This window comes from Mesocricetus auratus, unplaced genomic scaffold (genome assembly GCF_017639785.1).
Source record: "Mesocricetus auratus isolate SY011 unplaced genomic scaffold, BCM_Maur_2.0 Super-Scaffold_100009, whole genome shotgun sequence".
Classification (NCBI taxonomy): Eukaryota; Metazoa; Chordata; class Mammalia; order Rodentia; family Cricetidae; genus Mesocricetus; species Mesocricetus auratus.
Genome location: NW_024429193.1, coordinates 66,980,699 through 66,994,334, shown reverse-complemented (window position 1 = coordinate 66,994,334; position 13,636 = coordinate 66,980,699).

Sequence of the window (13,636 nt, the reverse complement as noted above, 5' to 3'; positions counted from 1 at the left end):
AATACTAATCTACTGCTCAAAGCCCCATAGATTGCCCAGGCCTCCTCACTGACACCCACATTCAGGGGGTCTAGATCAGTCCCATGATGGCCTCCCAGCCATTAGTCTGGGGTCACCTTTTTTATTTTTTTATTTTTTATTTTTTTGGTTTTTACGAGACAGGGTTTCTCTGTATTGTTTTGGAGGCTGTGGGTCCAGCCTGGCCTCGAACTCACAGAGATCCGCCTGCCTCTGCCTCCCGAGTGCTGGGATTAAAGGCGTGTGCCAGTACCGCCTGGCTATTTTTTAAGATTAATTTTAGTTTCAATTGTGTATGTACATAGGAGGACAGATGCCGAAGGGTATCAGAGGCATGGGATCCCCTGGTACTGAGTTACAGTCGCTTATGAGTTCCCTGATGTGGGCACTGAGCTTCATTTTGATTTAATTTTTGTGTATGCGTGTCTCTGTGTATGTGTTTGTGAGCATGTGTGGGGTGTGCACAACATAGCCAGAGGACGCTCTGTGGAATCTCTTGTTCCACCTTTACACGGACTCCTGGGATGGAACTCAGGCTCTCAGGCTTGGCCTCTGAGCTCTCTCTCTCTCTCTCTCTCTCTCTCTCTCTCTCTCTCTCTCTCTCTCTTTTAAGATTTATTTATTGGCCGGGTGGTGGTGGTGCACGCCTTTAATCCCAGCACTCGGGAGGCAGAGGCAGGCAGATCTCTGTGAGTTCAAGGCCAGGCTGGACCGATAGCCTCCAAAACAATACAGAGAAACCCTGTCTCGGAAAAACCAAAAAAAAAAAAAGATTTATTTATTTTGAATACAACATCCTGCCTCCATGTCTGCCTGCAAGCAAGCCAGAAGAAGACACCAGATCTCATTACAGATGGCTGGGAGCCACCATGTGGTTGCTGGGAATTGAACTCAGGACCTCTGGAAGAGCAGTCAGTGCTCTTAACCTCTCTCTGAGTCACCTCTCCAGCCCCTCTGAGCTCTCTTGATGGCCCACTCTTAACCTTTTTTTTTTCCAGACAGGGTTTCTCTGTATTGCTTTGTAGGCTGCCCTGGAACTCGCTCTGGCCTCGAACTCACAGAGATCCGCCTGCCTGTGCCATCACCACCACCACCCCGCCCCTGTGTGCTGCTCTTTATCTTCTTTCTATTTTTAAAAGATGTATTTATTTTATTTCATGTGTATGAATGCTTTGCCTGCATGTAGGTATTTCAGAGTTCTGAAGAAGGCATCAGATGCCCCGGAAGTGGAGTTACAAAAGATTCTGGAGGCTGGGCGTGGTGGTGCACGCCTTTAATCCCAGCACTCGGGAGGCAGAGGCAGGTGGAACTCGGGGAGTTTGAGGCCAGCCTGTTCTACAGAGCGAGTTCCAGGACAGCCTCCAAAACAATACAGAGAAACCCTGTCTCGAAAAACCAAGAAAAAAAAAAAAAGATTCTGGAACTCAGAGCCAGGTCCTCTGTAAGAGCAGCACGTGCCCTTGACTGCTGAGCATCTCTCCAGCCCTGCACTGTTTTGTCTGATTCACCTGTGAACTGCTGTGCAGGCTGTAAAGCCATCCAAAACTCATGGCATTTGACTCCTTATTACTGCCCGCCCCCAGTACCTCGAGCTTGCCACATTTCCTTCTGGGTGAGCCAGACAGAACCCTTGTCCCAGTGGCCTTTCTCTAATCCCTCTGATTGATGTAGCATTGATTTTTCTTTTTGCAAGGCATGGAGAAACACCGCTTTAATCCCAGCACTCGGGAAGCAGAGGCAGGTGGAACTCGGGGAGTTCCAGACCAGCCAGGACTACTGCCACACAGCAAGACCCCGTCTCAAAAACCAAACAGTTGGGGCTGGTGAAAGAAATCACAGCAAAGCTTCCAAAGCTGTGCCTCCTGGGTTGTCTCTGATCTTTTTTGGGAGCTCAGTGACGACTGCTTTTTCAGTGGCTCATGACAGCCAGCACATGAGGGGCCGATTTGCTTCATGTTGCTGCTGCTGCTTAAGCTCCTATCTTAAGAATGGGTGGAACCTATTGATTTCTCTTCTGCAGCACTCAGCCTGCTCCCAACCACATCCATGTCCTGCAGCCTCATGGCCCAGGTCATGGGAACTCTCCCATTGCTTGTTAAAGTTGTTCTAGCTCAAGCAGTTCAGATGCCGGGACCTGCCTGATTATCACAGTTTCCTACACAGGGCCACTGTCAATGCCCCATCTGCATGCTGAATCATCATGAATTGTCTCTTACTCTGCGTTAAAGATAAGATCCGAGAAGTTGTAACAAATCGTTACTACAATGTTCTCTTCTTCCTCATCGTCTTGGTTATGTTGGCTTATTGCTGTGATAAAACACTATGACCAAAAGCATCTTGGGAAGGAAAGGTTTTATTTGGTGTACACTGCCATGTCTCAGTCTGTCAGTGGCGAAGTCGGGGCTGGAACTCAAATGGAAATCTGGAGGGAGAACTAAAGCATAGAACATAGACGAGCTCTATTTGCTGGCTCGCTCCTTACGGCTTGCTTAGCCAGCGTTTGTATACAACCCAGGACCACTTTCCCAGGATGGCACCACCCACAGTGGGCTGGACTGACTGGAACCTGCAGGAATGAAGGTCCCTGAATGGTGAGGTGTTGAGTGGGAGGACTTGGGATAAGAAATAAAGGGGAAAAAAGCAATAGCTGGGACCAGCAGGTCTTCCATAACTGATGACTTATGCCAAGCAAGTTTATTGAGAAGTACAGCATCTCTAAACAGAGAACTCTCAACAGAGGAATCTCAAATGGTGGAAAGACACTTAAGGAAACTCTCAACATCCTTAGTCATCAGAGAAATGCAAAACAAAATGATTCTGAGATACCATCTTACACTGATCAGAATGGCTAAAATCAAACACTGATGACAGCCTATGTGGGAGAGGCTGTGGAGAAAAGGGAACACTCCTCCATTGATGGTGGGAATCTTGTACAGGTGCTTTAAAATCTGTGTGGTTGTTTCTCAGAAAATTGGGAATCAATCTACCTCAAGGCCCTGCAGTACCACTGTTGGGCATACACCCAAAGGATGCACACTTACACCACAAGGACATTTGCTCAACTATGTTCATAACTGCTTTACTGATAACAGTGGAATGTAGGGCGTAGCAACTGCCCTGGGAGGGCCTCTAGGTACAGCAACGTTTCTGCAGCGGCAGCTGGCCAATCAGCTCAGGACAGGTTGCCCAAGCCCAGAGGAGCACCAATCCTAGACTGTTGCTATGCAACCAGCAGATCGTCAGACACTCCCCTTGCCCTACCGCAGTATATGCCCTGCCCCACTGCTACTTGGGGTCCCTTCTACTCCACCGGCTGTGTCAGACAGAGGGAGGACCTGGTTTACTCATATTTAAAAGACTTCACTTTTGCATGGGATCTGGTCTCTTGGTGGTTTTGGGGGTTCAGAGTCTGGGTAAAACAGCTTGAGAAAAGGACACTTTAAAGCTCACCCCCACAGTGACATTCTAGTAAGGAGTGTTGGACTTACTCCAACAAGGCCACACCTACTCCTACAAGGTCACACCGTCTAATAGTGCTGATTCCTATGAGCTTATGGGGGGTCAATTACATTCAAACTCTCACACATTCTGCCTTAGAGTTTCTATTGTTGTAAAGAGACATCATGATCATAGTAGCTCGTATAAAGGAGAATATTTAACTGGGGCTGGCTTACGGTTCAGAAGGCTAGCCCATTATTGTCATAGAAGGAAGCATGGTGTCGTGCAGGCAGACATGGCGCTGGAAAGGTAGCTGAGACTTCTACAACTGGGTCAGCAGGCAGCAGGAAGAGAGATAGTGTGACACTAGGTCTCTAGTCTACTAGTAGTTTGGGAGCATCCCTATAGTCACATGGTATCCCCATTCATCAAGGAGGCACATCAGATACAAAACTATTGCACTGTGGGATCCCCCCCCCCCAGTGATGGTCCCCTATCAGACAGCTGGGATTAAAGGCATGCGCCACCGCCACCCTGCTTTTCACCACAGATTCAACAACAAGGACAGACCAAAGAAGTTGCCAGGCATGGTGGCATATCCCTATAGTTCTAATAATTGGGAGGCAGAGGCAGGTGGATCTCTGTGAGTTCAAGGCCACCCTGGTCTACATAATAAAGTCAGGCCAACATGGGCTACAAAGTGGGGCCCTGTCTCAGAAAAATCAGAAGATGTTAGGCCTAGCTTAGTGAGCCGGTTTACTGAAGTTACTTACAGGACTCCTGAAGAGAGTTACTCACAGGAGCATGGTTACTCAGATGCAACTGCATAAACAGCAGCCCATTTGGGGAGAGGACGTGGGACAGTTGCATGCCTAGAGATCCATGCACAACTTGCAGGCAGCTTGGTGGGTCTGCGAGTCTCCTCTGCCCAACTGCTGTTACTACTATGTATTTGGCTTTGTGACTCTTCTAAGTTTCAGGAGCTTCCTGTGACCTACAAGCTTTGTTTACTGCCTGAGTCTACTTCATTTACTTTGTCAGCAGTAAAGAGCCTTCCTCCAGGAGGGAATGCTTCAGTCTGGAAAAAAAAATAGCTGAACAACAATTAATTAGCTTGGTAATGGTTTTACAATGATTATGTATATTAAAACCTCACATTATATGTCATAAATGTATATAATTATTGTCTTTCAGTTATACCTCAATAAAGTTGGGGGCACTTCTATAACAAGCATCATTTATGAAATGTTTGCACATGTTTGGTTAGAGATAGATACACTCCAGAGGAGAAAACTCTCTCTTAATATGATAAACAAATAAGCTTCATCATGGTGGCTGGTAATGATAATCCCAGAACTCAGGAAACTGAGGCAGGAAGATCACCATGAGTTCCAGGCCAGCCTTCCATACAGAGTGAGGCTCTGTCTCACAGAACCAACTGTATTAGTTACTTATCTTGTGGTTTTGATAAAAAACACCTGATAAAATAAAGTAAGGCAAGCCTCGAATGACAGCACACACTTTTTTTTTTTTTTTTTTTTTTTTTTTGGTTTTTTGAGACAGGGTTTCTCTGTAGCTTTGGAGGCTGTCCTGGAACTCACTTTGTAGACCAGGCTGGCCTCGAACTCACAGAGATCCGCCTGCCTCTGCCTCCTGAGTGCTGGGACAGCCACACTTTTAATCCCAGTGTTTGTGAGTTCCAGGCCAGTCTGGTCTACAGAGTGAGTTCCAGGCCAGCCAAAGCTAAACACAGAAACTGTCTCAAAAACAAATGAAACAAAGAAACAAAACCCAACAACTTAAAGAAGGAAGAGTTTATTTTAGATTAGAGTTTGGCAGGAAATGTACAGTGACAATGATAAGAAACTTCCTATCTGATGCCAGACTTTGTTACTGAGTAGAACTAAATCTCCCCAGGGCACAGAGATCTTAACCACTGACAGCTGTCAATACAACAGCAGACTCAAGGAAAACAGAAAACCCAACTGCAAAAACCACTGGCTGAACAGAACTGGCAGCAAGAGCTCAAGGCACATTAGCAGCAGGCAGAAGCCTGCACAGATAAATATACCAACTGTGCACAGCCAGAAACTTTTAAATTTGATAGCTCTTCCCTGGCTGGTCCTAAGTCTCACCTTATTTGCATACCTTATTCAGCCAATCAGGGCCCAGATGGTTTCTCCATAAATTCAGGCAGACCTGTAGCCTCCAAGATACATTCTCTTCTGAACTTCATAGACACAAGGGAGACCTCAGAGCCCAGTCCTCACCTCACAGACATCCGTGCTTCAAGACTCACCAAATCAGACCAACTTCCAGCACTCGACCAACAGTTACAGAGGGACACATTCCTGCCTCAGCCATCAGAGACCTAAGACTCCAACCTCAAACATGTCAGAACAAGGAAACCTTGTTCCCACTGCTCGCCCAGTCTGCAGACATGCTCTGACAGGGGCTCTCTCTGCTGGCACCCCAAAGCTCTGAGAAACTCGAGCTGTAACAATTCCCTCAGTGGGCACATGCAGCTCTTGGCTGGCATACCTGAAGCCTGCTCATAAGTGGAGTTACCACTAGCCTCCTTCAGTTAGCATCTTGTAGTCATCCAGGGTCTCAGTTCTTATTTTCCCATTAATTTTGCTTCTGCTGGTTTTGGTGTGTGTGTGTGTGTGTGTGTGTGTGTGTGTGTGTGTGTTGTTGTTGTTGTTGTTGTTAACAGGATTTCACTACTCTTAAAAGATTCTCTTGTGCCGGGCGGTGGTGGCGCACGCCTTTAATCCCAGCACTCGGGAGGCAGAGGCAGGCGGATCTCTGTGAGTTCGAGGCTGAGCTGGACCGACAGCCTCCAAAACAATACAGAGAAACCCTGTCTCGTAAAAAAAAAAAAAAAAAGAGAGAGAGATTCTCTTGTTTTTGCTTCCAAGTGCTAGAATTAAACTGTGTGGCATCATGCCTGACACTTAATTTCCCATTGGCATTGTTTTTCCTGCTTGGCAAAAGTGACAAAAATTCTGGCAATGGAAAGACTTGGGGAGTGTGATGTCTTCTGGGAGCAATCGCAGGACCCAGTTCTCTTATAGGATACTCTGGATCTCTCATATTATCAGCAGTTTTTACATGCTCGTACCTTCTATCTGGTTTTTCTTGGACTGTATTTAATGGAAATGCCTAGAGATGTGGAGATGTGTGCAGTTACATATCCCAAGAAGCATTTTGTTTGTTTGTTTGTTCTCTAGTGTTGGGGATGGAACCTGTGGCGGTTTTTGTTTGTTTGTTTGTTTGGTTGGTTGGTTGGATTTTGTTGTTGTTGCTGCTGTTTTTGAGATTTGTTTTCTCTGTGTAGCCCTGGTTGTCCTCGAACTTGCTCTAGAAACCAGGCTGGCCTTGAACTCAGAGAGACCTGCCTGCCTGTGCCTCCTGAGTACTAGAACTGAAAGTGTGTGCCATCACACCCAGTGTAATAACCTCCGTTTTTAACCTGCCTGTGTCTGGAGTGCCCTGAGATACCTCTGGTATGCCTAGGGTGGGAGACACTTACCTTAGGCCAGAAGAGCATCCTTGAATGTAGGTAGCCCCTCCTAAATGGAATAGAAAGGAAATGGACAAGGGAGTGAGGCTATACTTGCCTCATGTTCACAAAGTCCTGGGTTCAACCCCAGCATCCTATAAACCTGGTGTGGTAGAATGGAATCCCAGCACTCAGGAAATAGAGGCAGGAGGTCATCCTCAACCACATAGCCTGAGATACAGGAGACTATTTAAAATAAAATAAGGGGAGGGGACAGATGAGGGCCACTATGGTTTCTTTCTACTTTCTGACCTAATGTGGTCTACTGTCTATTTAAAATAAAATAAGGGGAGGGGACAGATGAGGGCCACTATGGTTTCTTTCTACTTTCTGACCTAATGTGGTCTACTGTCTCCAACTTTCTACTGTCACGTCTTACTGCACCCTCAGAATGAACCATGGATATAGACAGATGGCTCAGAAGATAAGAGCACTTGCCACCAAGCGTTTGAGTCCCAGAGAGCGCGAGTTGACTCCCACGGGGGTTCCCTGACCTCCACATTTGTGCTGAGGCACTTCCTGTGTTCCTAAATAAACACATGTTAAAACAAAAACAAACAAGCACGCCTGTGAGGGGCTGGCTCAACGCTTAAGATGACTGACTGCTCTTCCAGAGGACCCAAGTTTGATTCCTAGAACCCACATGGCTGCTCACAGCTGTCTTTTAACTCCAGTTCCAGGAAGCCCAACTTCCTCTTCTGACCTCTAAGGACACTGGGCACACAAGTGGTGACAGATCTATATTCTTGAAGTCGCTTAGGACTCACACTGATGTCCTGCAGTGTCCTCCACCTGTTGGTTTAACCTGCCTTTAAGAAAACAATGTAACGGGCCGGACAGTGATGGAGCATGCCTTTAATCCCAGCACTCGGGAGGCAGAGGCAGGCGGATCTTTGTGAGTTTGAGGCCAGTCTGGTCTACAAGATCTAGTTCCAGGACAGCCTCCAAAGCCACAGAGAAACCCTGTCTCAAAAAAAAGTAAACACATATAAAATACTGAAATGATGATTACTAATTTTTCATTTTTCTATTTTATCATGACCACGTATCATATGAACAGACAGAAAAAAGCTTAATGAATTGTTGGGGGTGTTTTTGTTTTTGTCTTGAGTCAGGTTCTCATGTGACCTGGCACCAAACTGACAGCAAACTTGATATGCCCCTGAGGATGCCTCCCAAGTGCTGGGGTTCTAGACATGAGCCGCCATGCCTGTCCATATTTTAAAATCCTGTTAACTGAGAAAAAGCCAAGACAAAGTGGCGCAGGCCTGTGGTCCTACCACGTGGGAGGTAGAGGCTAGTGCATCAGGCGTTCAGAACCAGACTCTGAGTCTGAGTGTTTGGGGCAACACGAAACCCCACCTATAAAAAAAACTAAACCACAATGGAACCAGGCATGGGGGTGTATGCCCGTCAACCCTCACCAGACTGAGACAAGAGGATCACAAGTCCACTGCCAACCTGAGCTTCTTTCTTTGTCATCCACCACTAAGGAGGAGCAGGGGAAGCAGGGGCTCAAGGTCACCTTCGGCTACACACCCAGCCTGAAGCCAGCCAGAGCAGCAGGGGACCCTGCCTCAGAAACTATCACTACTTGAAAATATAGTCATTGATTAGAATAAATCACTACCCCAAACTACAAGCCAGACAGAAAAGAAAAGCCAGTGGGCTCTGAGCTAAACATAAAAGCACTGAGGGAAGCCGTCAATGACTTTCAATGGATGAGTGACAAGGATTTCTTGGGTTTTTTGTTTTGTTTTGTTTTGTTTTTTTCAAGACAGGGCTTCTCTGTATTGCTTTGGAATCTGGCCTGGAACTTGCTCTTAGACCAGGTTGGCCTCGAACTCACAAGAGATCCACCTGTCTCTGCCTCCCGAGTGCTGGGATTACAGGCGTGTGTCACCAACGTCCGGCTGACAAGGATTTCTTTACTTATTTTTATTTACGTGTGTGAGTGTCTGCAGAGTGTGTGAGTACCACATTGGTGAAGGTATGCTTAGAGACCAGAGTGTCTTATATTTGTAAAGAGAGGAAAAAAATAAAATAAATGTGTATCACATTTACAAGGGTGTATTGCATTATTTCTCTTTTCTTTCTTTTTTTGGTTGTTTGTTTGGAGACAGGGTTTCTCTGTGTAGCTCTGGCTGTCCTAGAAGTCACTTTGTAAAGCAGACTGACCTGGAACTCACAAAGATCTGCCTGTCTCTGCCTTCCCAGTGCTGGGATTAAAGGCATGTGCCCTTTTTAAAATTTTATTTATTTTTATTTCACATGCGTTAGTGTCTTGCCTGCATGTATTCTGTATGAGGGTGTCAGATTCCTTACTGCTGGAGTTTCAGACAGCTGTGAACTGCCATGTTGATGCACAGAACTGAACCCTGGAAGCTCTGGAAGAGCAGACAGCTCTTAACCGCTAAACCATCTCCAGCAACATATTCCACATTTTTACTTTTTTTTTTTTTTTTTATTGTGGGGTGGTCAAGACAGCATTTCTCTGTAGTTTTGGAGGCTGACCTGGAACTCGCTCTGTAGACCAGGCTGGTCTCAAACTCACAGAGATCCTCCTGCCTCTGCCTCCCGAGGGCTGGGATTAAAGGCGTGCGCCACCACTGCCCGGCCTCATTATTTTTCTTAAAGATATTCATTCATGTGTGTGTGTGCGCGCGCGCTCATACGGAGGGCAGAGAACAGCTTTTGGAGGTCCCATCTCTCTTTCACCATGTAGGCTCCAGATTCCAAACTCAGGTTGACAGCAGGCGCCCTTACCTGCTGAGCCGTCTCGCCAGTCCTGTATTACATTTTTAACAAAAATATGGACAAAGTATTCCTTTGAAGCCTGAGTGCTAAATTGTATCTCGTGAAAAACCAAGAGCATGAAGACACTAACTGCGGATTCTACACTCAGGCCAGTTTGCCACCGTATCTTACCACTTGCCTTAACGGCCCTCAAGAACTGGCTTTGGGACCTGTGGATGCAGGAGTTCTCGACTGCGTAGTGAAGGTATAGCTTTCTCCATTAGGCTGTCTGCTCCATTTCTCCTGTTTGCTCTGAACCCTGCCCCACCCCTTCTTGCGAGCACACTGATACCTCGCAGCCATAGTGTGTCTCCTGGCGCCCCCAGGTGCTCTGGGTGGAAAGTACATATATGTACATCCTGTAACAGCGGACTGGGAGACCCTGTCGGGAGACCCAGTATCGGCTGGAGTCTTGTTGCCCTTGCACAGGGCTGGGAGAGGATGCCCACCCAGGCTGGATTCTCACCAGCCCCTTCCTCTTCCCACCCCTTCCCCTGAGGCTGGAGGGCTTCAGCCTAGGAGATCTAAAGACTTGTGCAACGTGATTCAAGAGCCCTTTCTCCTTTCATTAATTTCTTCTGCCACCGCTAATTTTTTCCAAACATGCTGTTTGCTTTTTTTTTCTCTTTCTTTCTTCCTTTTTTTTTTTTTTGGTTTTGTTTTTTGGAGACAGGGTTTCTCTGTGGCTTTGGAGGCTGTCCTGGAACTAGCCCTGTAGACCAGGCTGGTCTCGAACTCAGAGATCCACCTGCCTCTGCCTCCGAAGTGCTGGGATTAAAGGTGTGTGCCACCAACGCCAGGCTTATTTTAGATTTTTGACTGAGTCTCACATTGTAGTCCTGGTTGGTCCCAAACTCATGGCAATCTCCCACCGTGGTCCTAAATGTTGGGGTTACAGGCATGAAAAGTATATCCTGTTCTTTTTTCCATGCTAGGGATCAGCAGAGCAGCCAGGATGTTAAGCACGTGCTTCTGCCTACAAACGGCATGGTGGCACGCTCAACGAATTAAAGTGACTTTCAATAATTGATTTATTGTGGGTGGAGGCATTGCGTAGCAGTTTGCTTTGAGATTAAAACCCTTCATCTTGGGGCTGGAGAAATGGCTCAGCAGTTAAGAGTTCATACTTCTCTGCAGGGTACCTGAGTTTGATTCCCTATATGCAGCTGCCTGTTATGTCCAACCTAAGAAATCCAACACGCTCTTCTGGCCTCACACAGACGTGCACTCACATATGCATGTGCACATAGGCGCACATACATACACTGTACTGTACACACTTCAAAATGAAAGTAATTATTAAAAATTTTCATCTTGGAGGAAGGCTTATAAAGACAAGGATGTGAGGACTTGGCATGGTGACCCACACCTTTGATCCCTTTGGTCCCAGCACTAGGGAGGCAAAGGCAGACAGATCTTTGTGAGTTCAAGGCCTGTTTGGTCTATACAGGGAGTTCCAGGACAGCAAGATCTACACAGTGAGACATTGTCTCAAAAAGGGGTAGGGGTAAAACAGGATGTTCAGCTTATCTAATAGAAACTGAAACACTCCATCTTGCTAAGGGGTCACACTTGTTTTTTTTTGTTGTTGTTGTTGTTGTTGGTTTTTCGAGACAGGGTTTCTCTGTATTGTTTTGGAGACTGTCCTGGAACTCGCTCGGTAGACCAGGTTGGCCTCGAACTCACAGAGATCCGCCTGCCTCTGCCTCCCAAGTGCTGGGATTAAAGGCGTGCGCCACCAACGCCTGGCTGGGGTCACACTTGTTAAGCTCAGGAAGTGACCCTCCAGCTCCCAAATAATGACAGAGACTTCTTATTGCTATGAAAGCTTGGCCTTAGCTTAAGCTTGTTCCCAGTTAGCTCTTAAAATTTAAATCAACCTGTTTATATTAATCTACATTCTGCCGTGAGGCTCCTTCCTGTTCCTCAGTTCCATACGTCAGACTTTCAGTGTCTGACTGGTAAATCTCTGCACCTCAGATTCTTCCCAGAGTTCCTATCTTTCCCGGAAGTCCTGCCTATACTCTCCCACATTCAGCTCTTTATCAAACCAATCAGAGGGTGTCTTAAGCAGGTGAGGAAGGACAGAGACACATCTTCACAGTGTACAAAAATTACCACCCCCAGCACTCAGGAGGCAGAGGCAGGCGGGTCTCTGTGAGTTCGAGGCCAGCCTGGTCTACAAAGTGAGTGCCAGGATAGGCTCCAAAGCTACACAGAGAAACCCTGTCTTGAAAAACCAAAAAGACAGAGTCTCTTCTATGGAACTTGCCAGATATAACCGGGTGGCCTCAAACTTGGAATCTCCCACCTGCCTCCACCCCTGGAATGCTGAGATCAGAGGCACACAGCATTCTATGTAGCGCAATCATTTCTTTAAGAGGGTTTGTTTAGTTAGGGAACATGGGGGGGGTGTATATTCTGGAAAGCAGCTGCTCTTGGGGACCTGAAGACATGTTGGATGCCACCAGATAGGAGTGCTGGGAACAGAACCAAACACAGGCCCTCTGCAAAGCCCTCAATCACTTTTGACTGAATGCCGAGCTTTCCCTCCTAGGAAACACTAACACTCTGTTTTGAAACAGGGTCTGATGTATCCCAGGCTAGTCGTCTCAAACTCCCCAGACTTTCCCATCCTTCCTTCCTTTTTTAAAGTTATTTCTTATTTTATTTTTGGTGACAGAGTCCCTAGATGACCTGGAACTCACTGTGTAGACCAGGCTGGCCTTGAACTTGCAGTAGTCCTCCTGCCCCTGCTTCCCAGGTGTTGAAATTACAGATGTGAGCTACACCTGGCTTTTCTACCCCTGAGAATATCTCAACCTACCAAGGCAATCAAAGCATCCAGAGTGCTGGGACTACAGGTTTAGCCTTTTGCAAAGGAAGTTCTGCTGTTCCTATCCAGCCACTCTGCCCTCCATCTCTCTCTGTTCCTGTGTCTTCCGATTCACACACGAGGGCCCCGTTTAGAAGGTGCTGGACCACTGCTGGGCAGACGAAGGTTAGGAAGGAAATGCCTCTTCTTCAGCCCACATGCGCCAGTCTTCACAGAAGCCCCCTGCAGCACCCAGCACGCACCCTCACACACGAGGGGGAGTCTGGGTAGCACTGAATATACAGGGACACACACGTGGCACCGATGCGTGCATATGTCTGCCCCTCAAAACACATGTGACACCCAACAGAGAGACAGCACAGCATCCGATGGAAACAACTAGTGTATTGATTTGGAGGGAGAGCAGAGGTGCAGATGGGGAATGGGGTGAAGGGCTCCTTAGTGTCTACCGTAACCACCAATCACCACGCCCTCTACTCTGCTCACAGGCCTCCCCGGGGCAGGGCCCCAGCAGGCTCTCACCCTTCCCAGCAGCCTACGTTCTCATTCTCCCCTGTACCCCGCTTCCAGTGCCTGGACAGGGCCCACCAGGCTCTAACGCTGGGGAAAGGCAGGCTCAAACTCCTCCTCCTCCCATGTCATTCCCATCTTTGTCTAAATAAAATACAGAAAAAGCAAGCATGGCGGGGGCGGGGCAGGGGGACCTGGGAGAATCCACTGACCCCAGGCTAGGGAGGGGCAGAGGGTTGAGCAGGCAGAGGAGCCTCAGCCAAGTGTAGTGGAACCAGGAGAGGCTTGATCTCTCTCAGTCACCCCTCTGCACCCTCTTTCTCTGCAGCTGGCATGGCGGTGGGCCAGCTGTCTGGAGGAGGCTGGTGAAGAGAACTCCACGCCTTCTCTCAGGCACCACGTCACAGGGAGCTGGGATGAGCGCAAGGCCAAGGCAGCAGGACAGAAACTAGCCGCTATAAAAGCAGTCCTTC